Here is a 23,383-nt window from a genome sequence, read left to right as displayed (position 1 = left end):
CCATTTTTTTTTTTTTTTTTGCGGTATGCGGGCCTCTCACTGTTGTGGCCTCTCTCATTGCGGAGCACAGGCTCCGGACCCGCAGGCTCAGCGGCCATGGCTCACGGGCCCAGCCACTCTGCGGCATGTGGGATCTTCCCGGACCGGGGCACGAACCCGCGTCCCCTGCATCGGCAGGCAGACTCTCAACCACTGCACCACCAGGGAAGCCCCCAAGTATATTTTTATACAGCACATCTTATGACCTTCAGGGTAAAACATTTTAAAATTCTCTCCTTCGGGGTTAGGTCTTGAGGGCTACAACTAGTGTACTTTCCACTGGGAACACTGTCTTGGAGGGGGAGCGAGGAGCAAGGAAGCAGCATGTTCTGAGTACTACTGTGTGCAAAGTGCTTCAAACAGCACCACTCCCAGACATGGCTAAAGCCTGAGCGCTGATTCAGTGATGAAAATCATGGGGAGGAGATGATTCTGTTGTGTGGCCACAGTGACTGTTTCAGTTTTGGACAGAGTTGCCCAAGGTATGACTTCTCCAGGGAGCATTTTATGAAAAGCACTGGCTTTCTTAATCCCTTGCCTTCTCAGTTCTTGGATCTTTTCTCCCATCTTTTTCTCTAGCCAACCTCATTCATCCATGTCCAATGCCATAACTCTAGACCTTGATATCCCTAATAAATATACCACAGCAAAAAGATCTTAACGTCAAGCTCCCACCTTTTTCACATGCATCTCTTCCCTCTCCCTCCCCTTCCCCAAATCCAGTGCCAACAATGACTCAATTGAGTGGAGAGAAGTGAAGTGTTTTCCATTCCCATCATCTCACATCCTCTTACCTCTCCCAGTCTAGATTCCATGGATGATGATTACAATTTGCTTCTAACTCTTTAGTCCCTCTCTCCCTCTTTCCCACTTAATTATATCCCAAGTCTGGTTAAACTCAACTCCCCACTTTCTTTGTACCTCTGCCCCAGAAGCTGAATGTTCCTGGAGAAAACCAACAAACATTGTAGATTGATCTTTCTCTAAATTTATGATCACTTATCTTAGAAGAGTACTTGGGAGTGCCCAGGAATCCTACTGCATTTCCCATTATTTGAAACAAGTTTCAGATCTTCTTTCTCTTCAAACCTTCAAAACACCCTCCCCTCTACAGCTCATGAACTCATCTCATTATTCCCTGAGAAAAGAGTAGCAATCAGATGGGAACTCCTTCAACTTCCCACCACCAACTTTATTAACTTATCTGCATCTACACTCACATTCTCTGCCTTCCTCTTATTACAATGGAAAAAAAAAATTCCCAGTGCCTAAAAATGTCAACTCCTCCCCTTACTTTCTGGATTTCATCTCCTCTTCCCATGTTCAAGAAATTCAAGCCTGCAATTGTCCTGTGACTCTTCATGTATCATTAGATTCTCTCTGTCTACTGGATCATTCCAATAAACATAAGCATACAAATTATCCATTAGGAAAAAACCCTCCTTTTATCTCATGTTACCTTTCAATTCTTACCTCATTTTTCTGACCCTTTCACAGCAAAACATATCAAGTGATGCCTAAATTTACTGACTTTCTTTTATCATCTCACCTTGTACCCTCAACCCACCCCAGTCAAGTTTATCTCCCCTCTAACCACTGAAATTGTACTTGCCAAGGTCAAAATAATGTCCATGTTGTAAAATTCTTCCTCTAGACTCTGCTGAGATCTCATCCAGTCCCATGACTTTATTATCTGTGTGCTGTTGACTCTCCATTTTGAATCTCCAGCTCTGAACTCTCCCCCTGAGTTTCTAAACTTGTTTCTCTCCTTTGCTTCCCCAGCTAATAAAGAGCATCAACTTCCAACCATTTGTTCAAACAAAATTCCTAGGAGACATTCTTGACTCTTCTTTATCCCTTACTCCTCCTACATCACGTACACACATACTTCCTAAAAAAGCATCAAGTCTGGCCAGCTGTATCTCAAAAATATCCCCTTTGTCTGTCCACTTCTCTTCAGGTCTGCTGCTACCACGCATATCCATGCCACTACCATCTTTTGCTTATAGTACTGCAGTGGCTTCTAACCACTCTTCCTGCTTCTTTTTTAGAGCTTCCAAAATCTATTCTCCATACAGCAATCCAAGTGAACTTCCTACAATGTAAATAATATAACGTTAAGTCCCTAAAAACTCACCAATGGCTTCCCTTGCCACTTAGAATCAATTGCAAAAGTTTTTTTAGTTTTGCTGAAATTTTTATGATCTAGCTGGGTTTATATCCCCAACTTCAGCCCATCCCACTCCACCTATTCCTCACTATGATCCAGCCACACAGGCTGGCCTTTCTCATATTCCTCAGGTTTCACAAACTCCTGCCCAACTCAAAGCCTTTGAAATGGATTTTCTTTCTGCCTAGCATGCTCTATGTCAAAAAATGTCATTGCTAAATACCTTACCTAACATGAATTTCCCCTCTAGTCACTATTATCAAATGACAATGTTTTATTTTTCTTATACAATTTATTAACTAAAATTATATTATAGCTTTATTTTGCAATCTGTTTTCCTCCCTCTAGAATGTGAACTTTATGACAACATGGATCTTGAATGCTATCTCACTCACTCTCTTATTCAACTTATTTAAAGCAGATATCCCACCAAATAAAAATGATCACAATTATTTGTTGAATGAATAAATGGATACTGAAGCTCAGTTGTTGTTACTAAATAATATATAATACTAAATATCAAAATTAAGAGATCATTTTGCTCTTTCTGTCTTGGAATTAATGCTTGAAATCCAGTATTTGGGTTGTGATGTAAGACTTTGTAGTGCAGCAAAATATGTAACTAAAACCCAGTGTCCTAGCAAGATGACCAAGAAAGGGAAATTCTAGAAATCAGATGTGTTGCAGAGATTGAGAAGGGAAAAGAACTCAAGAAAGTACCCAGTAGATTTGTGTATGAACTCCTAGACTTGATCTTGAGCTGCAAATGTATGGATCTGAGCCTAAACAGGATACCAAAGGCTTTGAGAAATGAACTACAGGGTAGACAACTGCCCATATTCCACACTCTCACTAAAAATAGAAGAGAGAACATTTTTCAACTGATTTAATGAGCTTAGAACTACGCTGATATGAGAACCAAACAAAGATATTACAAGAAAAGACGACTATGGAAATTTTCACTCATGAAGAAATAAAGAATAAAAAAATAATGTAGAAAATAAAGGACACCAAAAGTTACCTCTTTGAGTATCTCATGAAAGTTGACAAATCTTCAGCTGGATGGATCAATAAAAAAGAAGAGAAGACTCAAATTAAAATCAGGATTGAAAGTAGGAATATTACTACTGAACTTACAGAAATAAAAAGGATTGAAATTAAATACTATGAACGAGTGTATGCCAATAAATTAGATAAACTAGATGAATAAACAAATTTCTAAAAATATACAAATCACCAACACTGAATCAAAAAATAGAAAATGTAAATAGACCAATAACAAGTAAAGATATTGAATCGTAATCAAAAACTTTCCAACAAAGGAAAGCCCAGGAACAGATGGCAAATTCTATCAAACATTAAAAGAAGAATGAACACCAATCCTTCTCAAACTCATCCAAAAGAACAGTGGAGGAAGGTACACTCTCTAACTCATTATATGAGGTCCATGTTATTCTGCCACCAAAGCCAAACAAAGACATCACAAGAAAAGAACACTACAGATCAATATCCCTTATGCATACAGATACAAAAATCCTCAACAATACACAAACAAAGTGAACTCAGCAGCAGATAAAAGGATTACACACCAGGATAAGTGGGATTCAGCCCAGGAATGCAAGGTTAAGCACATGAAAATCAATGTAATACACTACATTAATAAAATGAAGGGATAAAACATACATGATCAGCTCACTATATGCAGTAAAAACATTTTGCAAAATCCAACATCCTTTCATGATAACAAACAAACAAACAAAACAAAACACTCAACAAACTAGATATTGAAGGGAATTTCCTCAACCTTACAAAGTTCATGTACAAAAAACCACAGAGCTAACATTTTACCTAATGGTGAAAGACTGGATGTTTTCCCCCTAAGATCAGGAACAACAGAAGGATGTCCATTCTTGCCACTTCTATTCAACATTGTACTAGAGGTGGTAGCCAGTGCAATTATGTAATAAAAAGAAATTAAAGGCATCTATCTCTATTCAAAGATGACATGATCTTATATATATATATATGCACATATACATATTATAGATCACAATGACTATTAGAGTGCAAAACAAAGTGAGCAAAGTTGCAGGATACAAAAATCAGTTGTACTTTTATACACTAGGCATGAACAATCCAAAAATGAAATTAATACACAATTCTATTTACAGTATCATCAAAAAGAACATAATACTTAGGAATAAATTTAATCAAGGGAATGCAAGTCTTGTACATTGAAACCTACAAAGTATTATTCAAAGTACTTATAAAGGACCTAAGTATATTGAAGGCATCTGTGTTCATAGATGGGAAAACTTAATATTTGAGATAGCAGTATTCCTCAAACTGATCTATATATTCAGTGCAATCTCTATCAAAATTCCAACAGCTTTTTTTTTTTCAGAAATGGAAATGCTGATCCTCAAATTCATATGGAAATGCAAGGGGCCTCAAACAGCCAAAACAATATTGGAAAAGAAATGCAAAGTTAGAGAAATTAAGGAAACACTCCCATTTACCACTGCAACAAAAAGAATAAAATACCTAGGAATAAATCTCCTACCTAAGGAGGCAAAAGGCCTGTATGCAGAAAACTATAAGACACTGATGGAAGAAATCAAAGACGAAACAAACATATTCTTGGATTGGAAGAATCGACATTGTGAAAATGACTATATTACCCAAAGCAATCTACAGATTCAGTGCAATCCCTATCAAATTACCAATGGCATTTTTCACAGAACTAGAACAAAAAATTTTACAATTTGTATGGAAACACAAAAGACCCCAAATAGCCAAAGCAATCTTGAGAAAGAAAAACGGAGCTGGAGGAATCAGGCTCCCTGACTTCAGACTATACTACAAAGCTACAGTAAACAAGACAGTATGGTACTGGCACAGAAACAGAAGTATAGATCAATGGAACAAGATAGAAAGCCCAGAGATAAACCCATGCATATATGGTCACTTTATCTTTGATAAAGGATGCAAGAATAAGTGGTGCTGGGAAAACTGGACAGCTACATGTAAAAGAATTAAATTAGAACACTCCCTAACACCATACACAAAAATAAACTCAAAATGGATTAAAGACCTAAATGTAAGGCCCGACACTATCAAACTCTTAGAGGAAAACATAGGCAGAACACTCTATGACATAAATCACAGCAAGATCCTTTTTGACCCACCTCCTAGAGAAATGGAAATAAAAACAAAAATAAACAAATGGGACCTAATGAAACTTCAAAGCTTTTGCACAGCAAAGGAAACAATAAACAAGACGAAAAGACAATCCTCAGAATGGGAGAAAATATTTGCAAACGAAGCAACTGACAAAGAATGAATCTCCAAAATATACAGGCAGCTCATGCAGCTCAATATCAAAAAAGCAAACAACCCAATCCAAAAATGGGCAGAAGACCTAAACAGACATTTCTCCAAAGAAGATATACAGACTGCCAACAGACACATGAAAGAATGCTCAACATCATTAATCATTAGAGAAATGCAAATCAAAACTACAATGAGGTATCATCTCACACCAGTCAGAATGGCCATCATCAAAAAATCTACAAACAATAAATGCTGGAGAGGGTGTGGAGAAAAGGGTACCCTCTTGCACTGTTGGTGGGAATGTAAATTGATACAGCCACTATGGAGAACAGTATGGAGGTTCCTTAAAAAACTAAAAATAGAACTACCATACGACCCAGCAATCCCACTACTGGGCATATCCTCTGAGAAAACCGTAATTCAAAAAGAGTCATGTACCACAATGTTCATTGCAGTTCTATTTACAATAGCCAGGACATGGAAGCAACCTAAGTGTCCATTGACAGATGAATGGATAAAGAAGATGTGACACATATATATACAATGGAATATTACTCAGCCATAAAAAGAAACGAAACTGAGTTATTTATAGTGAGGTGGATGGACCCAGAGTCTGTCATACAGAGTGAAGTAAGTCAGAAAGAGAAAAACAAATACCATATGCTAACACATATATATGGAATCTAAAATTTTTAAAAAATGGTTCTGAAGAACCTAGGGGCAGGACGTGAACAAAGACGCAGACCTACCAGAGAATGGACTTGAGGACACGAGGAGGGAGAAGGGTAAGCTGGGACAAAGTGAGACAGTGTCATGGACTTATATACACTCCCAAATGTAAAATAGGTAGCTAGTGGGAAGCAGCCGCATAGCACAGGGAGATCAGCTCAGTGTTCTGTGACCACTTAGAGGGGTGGGATAGGGAGGGTGGGAGGGAGGGAGGCACAGGAGGGCAGAGATATGGGGATATATGCATATGTATAGCTGATTCACTTTGTTATAAAGCAGAAACTAACACACCATTGTAAAGCAATTATAATCCAATAAAGAAGTTAAAAGAAAAAATAGATCTAAATATAAAACATAAAATGTCAATGTGGTATACATAAACAATGGAATAGTACCCAGCCATAAAAAAGAATGAAATAATGCCATTTGCAGGAACATGGATGGACCTAGAGATTCTCATACTAAGGCAGAAAGACAAATACCATATGGTATCACTTACATGTGGAATCTAAAATATGACATAAGTGAACTTATCTATGAAACAGAAACAGACTCACAGAGACAGAGAACAGACTTGTGATTGTCAAGGGGGAGGGGGTGGGGGAGGAATGGATTGGGAGTTTGGGATTAGCAGATGCAAACTATTAAATATATGTATAACTGAATCACTTTACTGTACACCAGAAACTAACACAACATTGTAAATCAACTATACTTCAATAAAATGAAAAAATTTTTAAAACATATAAGTTCAAAATTTTTAGAAGAAAACACAGGAGAAAGTCTTCATGACCTGGCATTAGGAAAGAGTTGTTAGATATTACACCAAAAGTGCAATCTATAAAATAATAAATTAATGGACTTTATCAAAATGTAAAACTTTGGCTCTGTGAAAGACAATATTAGGAGAATAAAAAGACAAGCTATAGACCGGAAAAAATATTTGCAAGTCATATATCGGACAAAGGATTTGTATCCAGAATTTATTCAAAAACCTCAAAACTCAAGAATAAAACACAACCCCACCCACAAAAAGTGCAAAAAATTTGTTCAGACATATATACCAAAGAGGATGCACAATGATAAATAAGTACACAACAAGATGCTCAACATCATTAGACATTAACGAAATGCAAATTAAATCTACAATGAGATATCATCACACACCTATCAGAATGGCTTAAAAAAACCTGACCATACCAAGTGTCAACAAGAATGCTGGCGCACTGGAACTCATACATTGCTGGTGGCAAGGCTAAATGGTACAGCAAGAATGCTGGCCCACTGGAACTCATACATTGCTGGTGGCAAGGCTAAATGGTACAGCAAGAATGCTGGCGCACTGGAACTCATACATTGCTGGTGGAAAGGCTAAATGGTACAGCCACTTTGGTAAACAGTTTGGCAGTTTCCTTAAAAGCCAAATGTACACTTGTAATATGACCCAGGAACTGCACTCCTGGGCATTTATCCCAGAGAAATGAAAACACAAAAGCTGTCCGTAAGTATTCCTAGTGACTACTAGAAATTTTAAAATTATATTCAAGGTTTGCACTGTATTGCTTTTAGATGGTGCAACTGTAGACTCTCATACTCAGCTGCCTGCTATACATCTCCTGCATGTTCCACAAGCATCTCAAACTCCATTTGATTCAATATGTCCATATGCTTCAAATTCAACTCACCATATTTTCCCTAAAATCCCTTTATGTTTCTTTTTTTTTTCTTGGCTACTCGCAGCTAGACACACCAGTTCAAGCAAAAAACTTAGTAGTCATCCTAGACTCTTAAATCATTCAACATCTTATCAATCATCAGGTCTCATATTTTCTACCTCCTTAATCATTCTCAAATCTGTACACTATTCTGATTTTTACCACTATCTCTTTATTTCAACTCTTCTTATTCTAATCATTGCATAGCCCCTAACTACCCTCTTTACCCTTCCTCTCACCACACCAATTCCCATCTCCATCAATCTGTTATTCACTCTGATGGCAGGCTAATTTTTCTGTAATTCAGTTATATCACTCTCCAACTCAAATTACTATAGTAGCTTCTTTGAAACTTTAAAAATAAAATTCAGACTCCAGAGCTTGACCTAAATAGACATTATGATGGTGTTTCTTGCCTCTGTGTTTTTAGACTGCTTTTTGCCTTGTCTGGACTGTAATTCTCCAACTTCATCATTTTAGCTCATTTATTAGTTATCTCAAATTTTACCTCCCAAGGAAATCCTCCTTAAGCTCCACTCCTCAAACATCCTGTAAATAACTTCATCTGCCGTCACTTGAACTAGCTGCCTCTTATTTCATTTACCAGTATGTCCTGCCAAACTAGATTCTCTGAAATCAGGGTCATTTTGTTGTTGTTGTTGTTACTTTATACATCCAAAACCTGACACCTAAAAGGTACTCAAAAAATATTTAATAAATTAATGAGACAGAGGCGTCTTCCTCTTTCTTTCCTTTCTTTTCTTTCTTTCCTTCCTTCCTTCCTTCCTTTCTTCCCTCCTTCCTTCCTTTCTTTCTCTTTTCTTTCTTTCTTTCTTTCTTTCTTTCTTTCTTTCTTTCTTTCTTTCTTCTTTCCTTCTTTCTCTCTTTATTCAACCATATCTCTGGAGAATACAATTCATAGTCTGATAGAAGTGTCAGGCATGGGAAAATGATTGTAAAACAATGTAATAAGTGCTAGAAGAAGAGGAAGTGATAGTTTTATAGAGTTTTTGACATGTTTTCTATGTAAAACTTAGAATAGAGTTTTCCCTCTATAAAGAATTTTAAACACAATTTCCTATAAGAGGAAACTAAGAAGTGTTCACTTCAGATCTGATGTTCCTCAGTTTTTGTTTATAGACTTATAAAGAACAAAGTTAGCCTCTTTCCTTGTCTGTCTTCCTTCGCATAAGCAGAGGCAGTAATTTATTTTAATCATGGATATTATTAATTCTCAGTAATTTTTCAGTCTGTATTACTATTAATACCTACCTCATTGCAGCTAAGCTTAGAGGCAAATCTCCAAAAGTTATATTTTTAAGCTTTGCATTTCCATTTTGATAATTCACTTTTAAGACTGGAGTTCACTCGCAATCGCAATGTGTTCTAATTCAACTTGGGAAGTGTTCTTTTGGGTATATGGGTGCCAAGGCATAGATTCAACTCCCACATGGTAAAATTCATAATGAGTCTTTAATGTGCACTTTGATATTTAATACACGCCCAAAACCCCTATAAGGTATAAATACATCCCCACTAAACATACAAGAAAAATGGAGTCAAGACAGATAAACCGGCTTACTAGTAGTAAGTAACAAACCAGAATCCAAACCTAGATCATGGAATTCCAGTATTTTTTCCACAGCTTGTTTGGTGCTTTATCAATGCATCTTACCATCGAATGCGATAGCCAATGTGTTTTCACTATTACAAATTTGTTACCACAACAAACTAAACAACTCAAAGAGCACCCCAACTGCTACTTGACCTAAATTTCATTCTTGATATAAAATATTATTAAATGTCCCTTCAACCAGGCAAAGACCATTTTTCATAACCTAGTTAAGGATATTTACATTTATCTTAACATGCCCCATGTGTCTGTTTGATTGAACTTTTGTACCTACAAATGCCTGATAAAAATACAAATGATCAAAATATGAATACCACAGCAATAAAAATCTGTTGGTCTATAAGAAAGAGACTTGACTGCACCCTTAATCTTGATCAGAAACATACTAGCAGGAAAAGGCTTGCTTTTTGTTGATGTTGAAACTTATCTCAGTAACTGAGTTTTTTTCTGTAAGCTGTCAGCATTTATTCTGAACTGTGAATTACAACTGAAATCTTTGTAACAAATAAACAGAGGAGACACTGTCTAAATTGAGAGAGGATAGAGGGATAGAAAGGGAAAATGGGATGAAAAATTAGATATATTAGATCAAACAGAAGAAAGTATATTTTATCCCATATTTCAAATAGCTATAACAGAGTTATTCCCTTTGTGATCCTTTTGTCTCTTTTATTTCTTCCCAGTATTCAATCACACTTTCAATACAAATTATCGTATTATTTTGCAGAAACACTTTGTGTCCCTTGGTGGATTTATTCAGATAATTAATGTTAAGAAAAGAATTACTGAAAGCAAATATTGCGAGAAATAATTTACAAAATGAAATTTATACACTTGAAAGCTGATTCCTACAAAAATGATTTGGCTCTATAAAAAAAGAAGCAATCCATCAGCTCCATAGACGCAGATATGGGCCTGATAGGATTTCTTTTTCACGGGAAATTACTGCTATGACTGATTCTTGTTAACCCTAGGGGGAAAGAAATCCAATGGCAAGGGCTAATCCGAGACTGAAACAGAATGTTCTATTGTCTGAAATGATTGTCTTTGTGTAGTAGTTGAAAGACAAATTAAATGTTAGAATCAAGTGAAATATTCATTTTCCCTTGTACTTCACGGGCGACCTCACTTTAACTGAATTACTACTAAGTGCCTTTGTCCCTGAACTCCTCTCACATCCTGATAATTAAATATATAACGCATACTTCATTTTTATTCAGACTCACAGTGGAAGACTGCCTGCTGGTGAGCGTTAATGTGCCCTGCCCTAGTGCCCTTGCCTAGCTGTGTTTGCTGGCTCAGCCATTCCCTCAAACCATCCCACGCTGCTAAGGACTGTGCCAGACACAAATCCCTGCCATGTATTCCTTTCTCAGGTGGCTTTTTCTTGAGAGCTGTTACCAGCACCACACCCTCCAGGGAGGTTCTTACCAGCCCTAGTAGCAGGGTAGAGACAACATGAGAATATATACACCTAGTAGCTATTTTTTCTGGTTGTATTTATCTACTTGTATTCCCATGGGCTTATGAGAGCTGAGTAGACCATGTTATATCTTTCAGTTGAAACTGCAGAGGCCCAAAATATTTGTAAAAGTTAAGCCTTCTGTGTTTTTTCCCCTTATTTCCCAAGTTTACTACACAGGAAAATAGTATTTTTGAATGTCACAAATTGTTCTCAGTTTTCACCAGGAAGTTTGTCACATAATGAAACAGTGAACTGAAATCAACACCTTTGAAGATATGTTTGATGTATCTGAAGATATATTTAAATGAAGATATAAATGATAAATCATGACTCAATGGTTTTTCTATAGGTTGAATAAACTACACATTTAATTGTGACATAGCAGTGAAGCATGGGCTCTGGAGTTCAAAACCTGCCTACCCTCCAACAACTGGCTTTATGACATTGAGCAAAGTACTTAAACTACCTATGCCTATTTCCTCATCCTGCAAAATGAAGATAATCATAGTACCTACTTCCTACTGCTATTATGAGAATTAACTGAGTTAATACATGCACTGTAGCTTTCTTGGTGTTAGACCTCCACAAGTGTTATTTCTTATAATTAGTAAGAATATTGTAAATGAAAAATAGTTCAACATATTAAGTTTGTAGATACTATGGAGCCACAATATAGATTCCTGGATAATAATTTTCAAAAAAAATACTTCATGGTTACAGATTTATTTCAGGTGAGTTCTCAAAGTATTTTTATTTTTTTCCCTTCTGCCTCTTAGATCTTATTCCTCAGAACTTGCTCATATAGCTATTATGAAAGAAGGAAGCTCCAGTTAAAGACAACAAGCCTATTCTAGAGTCATTAGTATTTATAGTGACGTATGACGTAAGCTAACAAGTAGGCCTCCGTATTAACTACTGGTGCTATTACTTTGTGCTCCTCAGTACTGTCTCCTGTGGAATGAACCCACTGTTTCGAAAAATAAGACATGGGACTTTCCTGGTGGTCCAGTGGCTAAGACTCCGCACTCCCAATGCAAGGGGCCCGGGTTTGATCCCTGGTCAGGGAACTAGATACCATATGCTGCAACTAAGAGTTCATATGCTACAACTAAAGATCCTGCATGCCGCAACTAAGATCCGGCGCAGCCAAATTATTTATTTATTTATTTATTTATTTTTAAAAAAGAATATGAATCTTTAAAAAAGAAAAAAGACAGCAAGAAAAAGAAGACACCAAAGCAGTCAAGACAATTTTTAAAAGAATTCCTCCTTCTAGGTCCTACTTTCCCTACCACCATTTTATCTTTATTTATTGTCTTAGAAAATAGCCTGATAGCCTATTTCTGCTCACTTGATCAAGATGAAAACCCATATGATACTTGACAACTGTTAGAACATTTGTCAGTATACTGATTATTTTTATGTTTTTCCTCTCTCTTAATATATCTATAATTTCTTGTTCTTGTTTTTGCTTAAAAGATAGAAATGGAAAGCATTCCACTGCATCCCAAAGAAAGTAAATGTTTTGTTTCTCCTAACATTTAGATTGTCAAGATAATATTCTATAACACAGAAGTAATTACAGACATTTTTCATATTTATGCTGAATTGATCTTGGTGTTTTCATCTCTGCTTAAAATTAATGCATCTGGTGAAATCAGGTTCTTCCTCTATCATACAACGTTTGTATGGTACAATGTAATGCTCAGAAGCCATCTTTTCAAATGCTTACTATTTAGGTTTAGTCTTCTTCATGAAATGAGTAGCTAGTGGTATCATTGTTCTTTTTTTAGACTGGTGAAATCAACATTTTCCTCATTTTACCTCCTGAATACAACCCTGATTTGACATTTGAAAGATATTTGCTTACAAAAATAAATGAATTCATTTTCCTCTCAATCATAAGTCAAATCTTCCCGGGAATCTTGCACTTTTTTCACTCTAACTATTCCTATTTTTTATTCAACATTTCAGAGAGAATTGACTTTGATATTATAATGTCTGTGCCTAGTGATGGCTGGTTTAAAAAAAAAACAAAACACCACAGAACTTCTAATGAGAACTTTCTGTGAAACAGAATTCAAAGTTGTTCAGTTGCTGACTAACTTCAGAGGTATTTATCTCATACTGATTCCCATGTCCCTATAAGGAACTTGTTTATTTTGATGTATAAACTATAGAAATAAGATAACTGAAACTGAAGGTGCTTATTTAAAGCAAGCCCTTTCTTCTAGCCCAGCAGGCCATGGGGTGTCAGGTCCAATGCTGACCTTAGAGGTCCCTGTGGTAGCCAGATCTGCCTGGAATCACGTTTTATATTCTCACTTAAATGCTTATTTTACGTAGAGCCCATGCTTTCTTTTCCCCACAATTGTACACACATTTTGCATGGCTTCCTTTGAGACCTCAAACAATATCTCTCCCCAAAGGACTATTCTTATAGAAATACATACACCATGGGTTTGGTTTTTTATTAGCAGTTCTCTAACCTATAAGCTCTTCTTTTTTTTATTTTTTAAGGCAGTCATCCACTGCAATACTTAAATGCTTTGTATTTCACAGCCCCCATATACAGGTACAGATTTTATCATGCAAGAATTTTTTGTTACTTCTTGTACCCAGCAACAACAAAACAACTCTACCTCATAGAATTCAATACATATGTATTTCTCTTATTCATTGTGACTAGACCTACTTTAAGTTATGTTTTGTTTAAAAGAACAAAATGTGTGATGACAAAAATTAAAAACTGAGGGAATAAGTAGATTAACTAACTGGCAAAAAAAAAAAATTAAATCCTCATTCCACTGCCTCTCTTTCTGTTAAAAGTTTCCACTGGCGGAGAGTTTTTATTCTTTTTTCCTGGCATTGTGAGAAATAGAATTGTTTATTTTCTACAAAATAAAAATTTAAATCTGAAAGCAGTGTGTATATACACAGATATAGTATTTATGTTGTTTGCTTTTAATTATATTTTTTACTTCTGTTTTTGTCTTTATCTGTGAACAACATTCAAATTTATAAAGTGCTTCCAAAGACACTTGCTATCACATTTTCTCCTTAATTCTTTGCTGCCAACAGAATTTTGTTATTCAAAATATGTTAAAGGTGTACAACAATTAAAATTAATTTATAACTATATATATATATTAAATCCATGTACTTTCATTTCAATGTGAAAAATATATAGGAATATTGAAAGTACTTATATTGCAAGATGGTCCCACGTTCTCAAATACTTTTTACCATGACTATAGTTAACATACTCATTAAGAAAATTCCAGTAAACTTAAGCCAGTATGATACCTGCACTGTGCTGTGACTTTCTCTTGTCCTGGAAAAGCAAGACAAACTAAAGATCACTCTAATTTTATATACTATTATTAAATATACAGTAATGACATCATCTAATTTAAAATGTAGGATATTGTAATAAAATAGTTGTCACTTTTGCTTCATAAGCAAAATGCAATATGATTTTCTAATTTTATTTAGATTTGACTAACGTATTACCTTGAATTTATATATAGATTATTATCTTAGGTGCACTACATCTTCTTCTCCTTATCCACTCACGTTTATATTTTATTTCATTGTTGCATTTCTTTAAGCCGCCTGGAATGCTTTCTGAAGTGAGGGATAGTATGATTAAATTAATTAAAGTACATTTTGAAATAAATAATCACTTTTCAAATGGAAAGGTAATAAACATATTAAGGTGGAGTAATTTTGTAATAAACTTATGAACTATAGAACAATATATCTTATAAAAGGAATCACCTTTTTAGTAAGAGTTTATGCCCTACTAAAGTTGGTGTGTTTTCCTTCAGGGGGTTCTAAATTGTCCAGATTCTGGCTATGCAGTGACAACCTCCACCCAAACTAAAACCCAGAGCTGTGACAAGGAAACTCGGCCCGATGCTAATTGTATGTGATGTTCAGGCATCCTCAGCCGGATCATATGCTACAGCCACTACATTTCTGAATTCTAACACAGCAGGCAGGCTGAGAACGCACTCTTCAAGGCAGATGCTTCTCCCCCTCCAAGGACAGCAGGGTCTCCACCAAATAACCTCTTGCTCTGAGTTGTGGCTAGAGAGAACAAGAGATCCCCCAAGAAGAAGCAGCAGTCAGGCCCTGTTGAGCTGATAAGGGCATCAAATTCAAGGTATATACTGAGCAAAAGTGAAGGAAAGAAAATATCAAAAAGTTATCAAAACTTTTGAACACATGAAATGTCTCATAGAGAGATTTTTTAATTTACTCTTCAGTAATAAAATTTTGTAACTGAGGATCAGCATCTTTCTAAAATAGAAATACATAAACTTTGTTTCAGAAACAACTAGTCTTGAAAGCACATAATTTATTTTGTATACCATCTGAAGGCTGTTGAAATCTCCCTGACAGTAACAGTTTGGCAAATAATAAGCCTGTGAAAAAATATGCCTTTTTTCTAATTGGTATTCATAGTAAGGTTTCTATGCAAAAAAGAAAAAAAGAAGAAAAAGTAATCCAAACTAAATCGATTAAGGTATATGATCTATTGGGGCTTTGTTGAGACAATTTGGAATTCTTCTTTGAGAAAATGTAATAACCTATTAAATTAATAATCATATTTATTTGGCAAACCTTACTCTGAAGATATAAATCAGTCAGATGAGTGCCAGAAAAAGGCTGAGTTCTCTTTACGCTTTGCCTTTTATTGTCAATGCATTAACAATAGATGTTTGCTTGCTGCATTTAAAAGGTCTCTGATTTCGACAAAGGTTTATGTGAGATTTATTTTCTACAAATAACAGTGTTAAAGGACTTTGAAATAACTATCAACAATCACCTTAAACCAGTGCAACATGGGTTACTGACACCTGAAACTTCCATTCCTTATAAAATCACGATCTTCAAAAGTAGTGGCTATTGGATCACTTGTCTCTAAACGCCATCACTAAAAACAATAAGCTAGCTTCTCAACTCAAAGAGTTCTTTTCTTCTTTTGAATCTCACAGAACGAAAATCTGACCCACTATGTAAATACTCACTAGTACATCCTTTAAAATGTACATTGGATTGTATACAGTTTGTGCTTTGAGTTTTTTTTTTTTCTTTTCTTTATCATGTCCAATAGAGATCTCTGAGAAGAGTAACTTAGCCCTTACAACACTACCATTTTCCAGGATGTCTGCCAAGTGAGTACTTAGGAGGATGGCCTTTGGGCTGGGAGGAGTATGTTATCCTCTCTCTGGGCACTAGACACAATCCAGGAGGCTCCCGGGAGGATAGGCTCTGTTATCTGATAGCTCTTTTCCATTTCTGACTAAATAGATGTCAGGAGTTTCCAAGGGGTTAATATTTCAATTTAGACCAATAAATACACTTCTGTAGCTGCTTCCTTGAACTTAGCATATCATATTTTTATTATTTTTAGTTTCTTATTCTCAGAAATGTGGATTCTATAATTGATTTCTTTAATTAAAAAAGAAAATGCATATTTTCACCCTTCATTGAATCCAATTAGCAACCTCCCAATGTTGCTCCATCTGAGTTTATAAGAAAAAGAGTGGTTCACTTTTTTCCTTTACAATTTATCACATTTATAGGATTTGGGGGGGCCTTGGGAATCCTATTTTGTCATAGTCATAGGTAATGTTTTTAAATAATATTTATCTTTTCTACATTTTGTCAATTTAATTTCCCCCTGGTTTATATCCTTTTTCAAAAGTCACTTTACACAACTCTTATTATATTTTATGACCCCAATCAAACATGGTGTATGTTCATCATAGCGACAGTATGATTTAGGCCAAGGTTTGCAACCACTTTGCAATTGCTAAAATAACTTAGAGAATTTTATTCCAATACTGATGCCAGGGCCTCATCCCCAGAGATCCTAATTTAATACGTCTAGGTTGGGGCCCCAGGATGTTTCTTAAAAATAACTGTTGTAAGTGCTCTGGGTAACGCTAATGTGCAACTAAGGTTGAGAACCACCGACTTAGGGCCGAAAGAGGGACTTAGATGCCTTTCTTTGGGTTAGTGATTTCCAAAGGACAGAGTAAACTGTAACAATGAAGCTTCACAAACTATAAAAAACAAACAAACAAAAAACCAATCCTGTTTTAAGATTTAATGATGAAGTTTATAGCATGTTAAAACATATTCCCCACCACTCTAAGTATATGCTTCCCACTCCTAGCGGGTAATGGAGCTATTACCTAACTGCCTTGTCTCCTTTATTCCCTGTATTCTGAAAAATTCACAACCCCTTAACAATTGAATCAAGAAGCTGGGAAGAAAGAGGAGAACTTGTAAAGAGGGGGGAAGAGAAGGAAACTAACACTTGCTGAGCTAGATCTACCAGGAATCAGCATTGTCATTTTCTTTGTTTTCTTTAGTCCTTTCAACCACTGTGAGGTGTAGGATATTACACCCACTTTATGGGTGAGAAAACTGCTTCAGAACGATTGTGCAGTTTATCTAAGGTTACATCACCAAAAAATGGTGAAGGAAGATTTCTTTTTTGTTGTTTTTGCGGTACGCGGGCCTCTCACTGTTGTGGCCTCTCCCGTTGCGGAGCACAGGCTCCGGACGCGCAGGCTCAGCGGCCATGGCTCACGGGCCCAGCCGCTCCGCGGCATGTGGGATCTTCCCGGACCGGGGCACGAACCCGTGTCCCCTGCATCGGCAGGCGGACCGTGAAGGAAGATTTCTAAACCAAGATTCTGTTCATGTTATTTCCACCAACCCCAAGGAATGATCAAAGATTTGTTTTGTTATTCTTCACTGGCAATGGTGAATGGGAAAAGAAGAAGACAGGAAAGGGAGATTTGAAAGGATACTTCAGCAGAAGCTTTGTGATTATCTTGGGACTTGAAGCCATTAGAATTTTCATGCCACCACACAAATGACCACTCGATTTTACACTTAGTGAAAAAAAAAGCTGCTACAGCACATTGCAAACCATGAACTTGAGAGTGTGTCTATCAGCACACAGGGAAAATGCACCTCAGCTGACACTAGAGTGTCTGCAGTGGCTTCTCCTTCAGTACAGCTCCCTCTGACTCCATTTCCCAACTGGAGCGCAATCTCCAAAAAACAGAGATGGGAAATTAGGAAGAGCAGACAGGAGAAAGGTAAGTTCTTCCATCATGTCACTCAACCACAAAACCTAGGTTACTCTGGTTAACTTACTCTACCCTCTAGAGAAAGTTAAAACATCCTCTACTACCCTCCTCTGGTCATACAGCTCTCACTTCCCCAGATTGAGAGAAAGTTTGGAGAGGCTGTGTGAATGCGTGCGTGTGTGTGTGTGTGTGTGTGTGTGTGCAATATCATATTGTGAGAAAGAAAAATTTGAAATCAAACTCTAAGGCAACAGAGCTTGTATAAGAACCCAGCTCCAGTGGCAAGGTCTTTGAAGTGGAAGCTGTGAGAAGTCTTGCAGAGTCCTTTTTTGAGCAAACAGAGGTCACCCCTTATCCTGATGACAAGCTGGACAACCTACATGGTCTCATGGAGAGAAAATATAAGAAAGGAACATTCAGGTATTACTAACTTGTGCTTCCGTGATTCAATTTAAAATACTGAACCTACTGTGTATTGTGCATTGTGCTGGGTATCAGGGGATATAGAAGTGGTTGAGATAAATCTTTGCCCTCAAGAAGCTCACTGTCTAGGGCTTCCTTGGTGGCGCAGTGGTTGGGAGTCCGCCTGCCGATGCAGGGGACACGGGTTCGTGCCCCGGTCCGGGAAGATCCCGCATGCCGCAGAGCGGCTGCGCCCGTGAGCCATGGCCGCTGAGCCTGCACGTCTGGAGCCTGTGCTCCGCAACGGGAGAGGCCCCAACAGTGAGCGGCCCGCGTACCGCAAAAAAAAAAAAAAAAAAAAAGGAAAAAAGAAAAAAAAAGCAGCTCACTGTCTAACAGAAGAAGCAAACATATAATAGGACATTTCAATAGACATCATTACGATCCACAATAGTGTTAAGGACTAAGTAACATTGTGAGCTTGAAGAGGGAGTGTGGACTGAGAACACTTCACTTTCTGCAACTGGGTTTGAAAAACGAGTAAGAATTTCCCAGGTAGACACAAACACAAGCTTAACGTAAGAATGGGGACTATGTAAAGGAATAGAGGATGAAACCACATAGAACTACCTAAGCATCTAGTTGTTCACATAAAATCAAGCATATGAGAGGCTAATATGGAATAATGGGATGAGGCCTAGGTGGAAGCCAGAAGTTTTGAATTTAAGGTCTGGCTCTGATATTCTGTAAATGTGTAACACTGGGCAAGTCAGGTGCTCAGAGTTTCTGTTTCCTCTTTTGTAAAGCAGAGACAATAATGCATGCACACAGAAATAGAGACACAGATGTAGAGAACAAACATATGGACACCAAGGAGGAAATGCGGGGTGGTGGGGTGGTGGGATGAATTGGGAGATTGGGATTGACATGGATACACTAATATGTATAAAATAGATAACTAATAAGAACCTGATGGATAATAAATAAATAAAATACAATTAAAAAAAACATAATGCCTGCACACAACAGTGAAGAAGTACCCAACCCAATATAATATAGGTACCCAATCCAATCTTGGGGAGTGGTGCCTTTTCTTTTTAATTGAAGTATAGCTGGTTTACAATATTGCATTAGTTTCAGGTGTACAGCATAGTGATTCAGTTTTGTTTTGTTGCAGATTATATTCCATTATAGGTTATTACAAGATAGGAAGTGGTGCCTTTTAAGGAAGAAAACTGAGAGGCTGAGATCTGAAAGATGAGGTGGGATAAAATGTCCAGACTGAGATAAGGCAAGGCTTGGAAGTGAAAGAGAAAATATGGCACTTCTGAAGAATTAAAAGTTTAATAAGGCTGGAACATGAAGGAATAGTGAAAATTGAGGCTGTATTGGTAAGATCATGGAAAACCATGAGCTAGGACTTCAGTCGGTGGGCTGGTGGTACACTGAAGCACTGAAGATTTTTTGTTTGTTTGTTTATGTTTTGCTTGTTTTTGTTTTGCTTTGATTTTAAAGCAGAGAAGTAGCTGGATTGGATTAGCTCTTTAGAATCTAAAATGGATTATGCTGCAAGCTGGGGAATTAATTGCAGGAGAGTCGAGCTGAACTCCAATATACCAAAGAGAGCACAGTCTCAGTCCATGAGGTGAGACTTGAAGGTGGGTTAAGCTAAGGTAGTAGAAGCGGAATATTCTGTTTTCTCTTCAGGTCACACAAATCTTTTGCCTTTTCCCCAGGCGTCATAAATATAGCTACCTCTTCTCACTGTTGACTTATCACATTGCAAAGGCTTCTATTCCTTGGCTTGGTTTTTGTTTCCTTACTTAATTTAACCTAGATTCATTTTTAAAATTTGTTTTTAATATCTTTTTCACATCCAAGTGGAAAATTATATAACTGTTTTGTAGCTACATAGCATATTAAGAGATGTGTATGAGTGTCACATTTGTATTGACAACCAAAAGAAGTACAGTGTTTGTTCTCACTTACAGAGTCTAGTTGATTGGCTTGGAAAAGTTGTTCCCAGTGTCTGTAGGCTTCAACAACTACTGAGCAACTTCTACACAAAGAAATGTTTTCACATTCTCTACTCCTTAATTTACTTGACAAACTAACATGTTGTGTTTTTATTGCTCTTTAGGGAATATGTTTTTATGCAATAAATACAAATTTTTGAATACAGTAGCTGCACTGAGATTACACTTGCACTGCAAGAACAGGGTCATCAAGGTTATACCAAATTTCTCGGTGATGGATTATCCTGGACAGCATTTCCCCAAATCGTTATACAGTATGTCACAAGCAGGTCAAAGATCATGTTACTCTTCTGCTGGGGCCTCTATCTTGAGATGCTCACTCCCACTCTGAGTTATGTTCCAGAAGAAGGCAAGAGAATTTACAGAGGTTTAAAAATAAGTCACATGAGAAGATCTAAGAATGCAGGCATCTAAACTGCAACTGAAACGTTGCCTAATATACATCAAATATACTTCAAATGTAAGGCAAGCTAAGATATAAAATAATAGAATGTCAAATATTAAGTGAGGTGGGTCTCCTTGATTTGGCAAAGTGCAGAGTGCCTTCAAATTGATCCGTTACCTACAGAAAGCAAAACAATTATTTTGGCTAATGAGGGAACTGTGCTAAAAGAACCGTGTTTCTTTCATTTCTAAGAATTATTGCTCTTTCTATGCTGTGCTCTTTTACTGTGACATAGCGTGATCTCTCCCTCCTAACAATTCCATATGATTTAAAGCTCTTCCATATTAAACTATATTCCTTAATGTTATATAGAAATAAAATTTTAAATTAAAGTAAAAATATTAATTTGACATTTATTATTCTCATTTCACCTCAAAGTTATAAAAACATATTTTGAAACTACTTTGGCAAACTATTTTTAATATAGTTCTAATAGCAGCTAGTCCAGTTGCATACAATAAATTTGAAAAACCCTTGAATTACACCACATAATACCACACATATATCTGCTAAATCTCACATAATTCTTACTGAAATAGGAAAAATGCTTTCTTCACTTCTCAGCGACACAGTATATAAATTGCTGTGTCAATCAGTGTGTCAGAATTGCTCTTTTATCCCAATCTAGGAGGAAATAAGTTTTTTTCACCTATATTCCTAAATAACCAATGTTAATTTACATTATATTAATAATGTGTTAAAATCCTTAAATAAATATTTATACCAATTTTATTTTTCTATCAAAATAAAACATAGCATTAGAAAAAAACTTTTAATTTCATGTTCTTTATTTTTATCATATTTTTCCTGCCAGAACTGAAAACACTAGCTATTTTATAAAGACTATATTAGTTTTGCCAATATAGAAACAATCTCTGTGCTTTCAAATTATAAAGAGATTAAATGTCAAAAATGAACCTATAAAGTCATCGAAGTGTTACTTATTTATCTTATTTAGGTATTATTAGACACTACTTTGTTCTTTAAAAAAAAAGTTAAAGCAGCTCTTCAAAATGTGTAAGAAATCACTCATGTTATGTTTTTTATTTATAGTATCTTATATGAAAATAAGAACGTAAATGTGTATGTGCTTTCAAGAGTGAGGAATCTCATCACTGAGTAACCATCAGAACGGTGTTTCTAAAGGAAGTTGAACCGCCCCTACTATGCCCAAGGGCGATCAACCTCCTCTAAGCTTTACATTTGAACTGAGTTAACCGAAAGCTGGTATTGACTAGACACTGTCCAGAAAAATAGAGAGGGCCTGCATGGGGGTGTGTTGGGGGATGCAGATATTGCAAAGCAGTCAGGAGCATAGACCAGGAGCAATTACTATCTCTTCAATCCCGGCTCTACCTTTTGCTACATGTATGATCTGGAGCAAACTATGTCAGCTTTCTAACCTTCAGTGTCCTAATCTATAGGTCAGAGGTAACATCTGTGCCTTTCTCTTAGGTTTATTATGAAGACTCAATGAGATAGTCCATGCACCACTTGATATAGTACTTAGCACAAATTATAACTAGGCCAAGTAGGGGATATGTTAATCAAACAAAAGACAAAAGACTAACGAAGTACAAAATCCCTTCCTGGCTGTAAAGTTCTAGAAGCCACTCACTTTTATCTCTCTGAGAACATTAATTCCGTAGTTAGTGAATGAGTAGAGCACATTTTCTCTACTGCAGTATCCAAATATATATATATATATATAGAGAGAGAGATATAGAGATAGATATAGATGCAAGTTAAGAGTGGAGTAGTAATTTAAACAAGTACCTCTCATTTGCTTTGTGAAGAAATAGAGTTGGTCCATTTTGAAAATGTAGCAAGTGAAGAGAGAAGGACGATAGTCGAAACCCCAGAGCAGATTAATAGCAGGATTGCTCCGCTTATAATCTACAATGCAATTTGTTTATATTTGGAGATATAGAGTGTAAATTCAAGTGTAAAAAATAACTAATAATTCAATAGTACGAAACTTGTTTTATTCAAATATCTCTGTGGGAGGTTTTGCCATATTATGCTTTATTCTTTGGGAGCAAAGATAATAATGGTAAGTAATTATAACTATTGACAAGTTACTATGTGACAGGAACTAAGCTAAGCGCATGGCATACACTATCTAGTATAATTCCCATTAAAATCTTTTTATAAGGGCTCAGAAAAATTAAGTAATTTTCTCGTATTTGCAGTTATTAAGAGGTAGAACTAGGATTCAGATCCAGGAGTGATGAATTCCAAAAATCCTGCCCTTCCACTATGCCGCATAACTCCCAGTAATCACTGAACAACTTTGAT

This window comes from Delphinapterus leucas, chromosome 5, assembly GCF_059928025.1.
Source record: "Delphinapterus leucas isolate spDelLeu-1000000601 "Yukka" chromosome 5, BTC_Dleu_Yukka2, whole genome shotgun sequence".
In the NCBI taxonomy this organism is placed as follows: domain Eukaryota; kingdom Metazoa; phylum Chordata; class Mammalia; order Artiodactyla; family Monodontidae; genus Delphinapterus; species Delphinapterus leucas.
The sequence above is the reverse complement of the archived record's forward strand: the minus strand, read 5'-3'. Positions refer to the sequence as shown.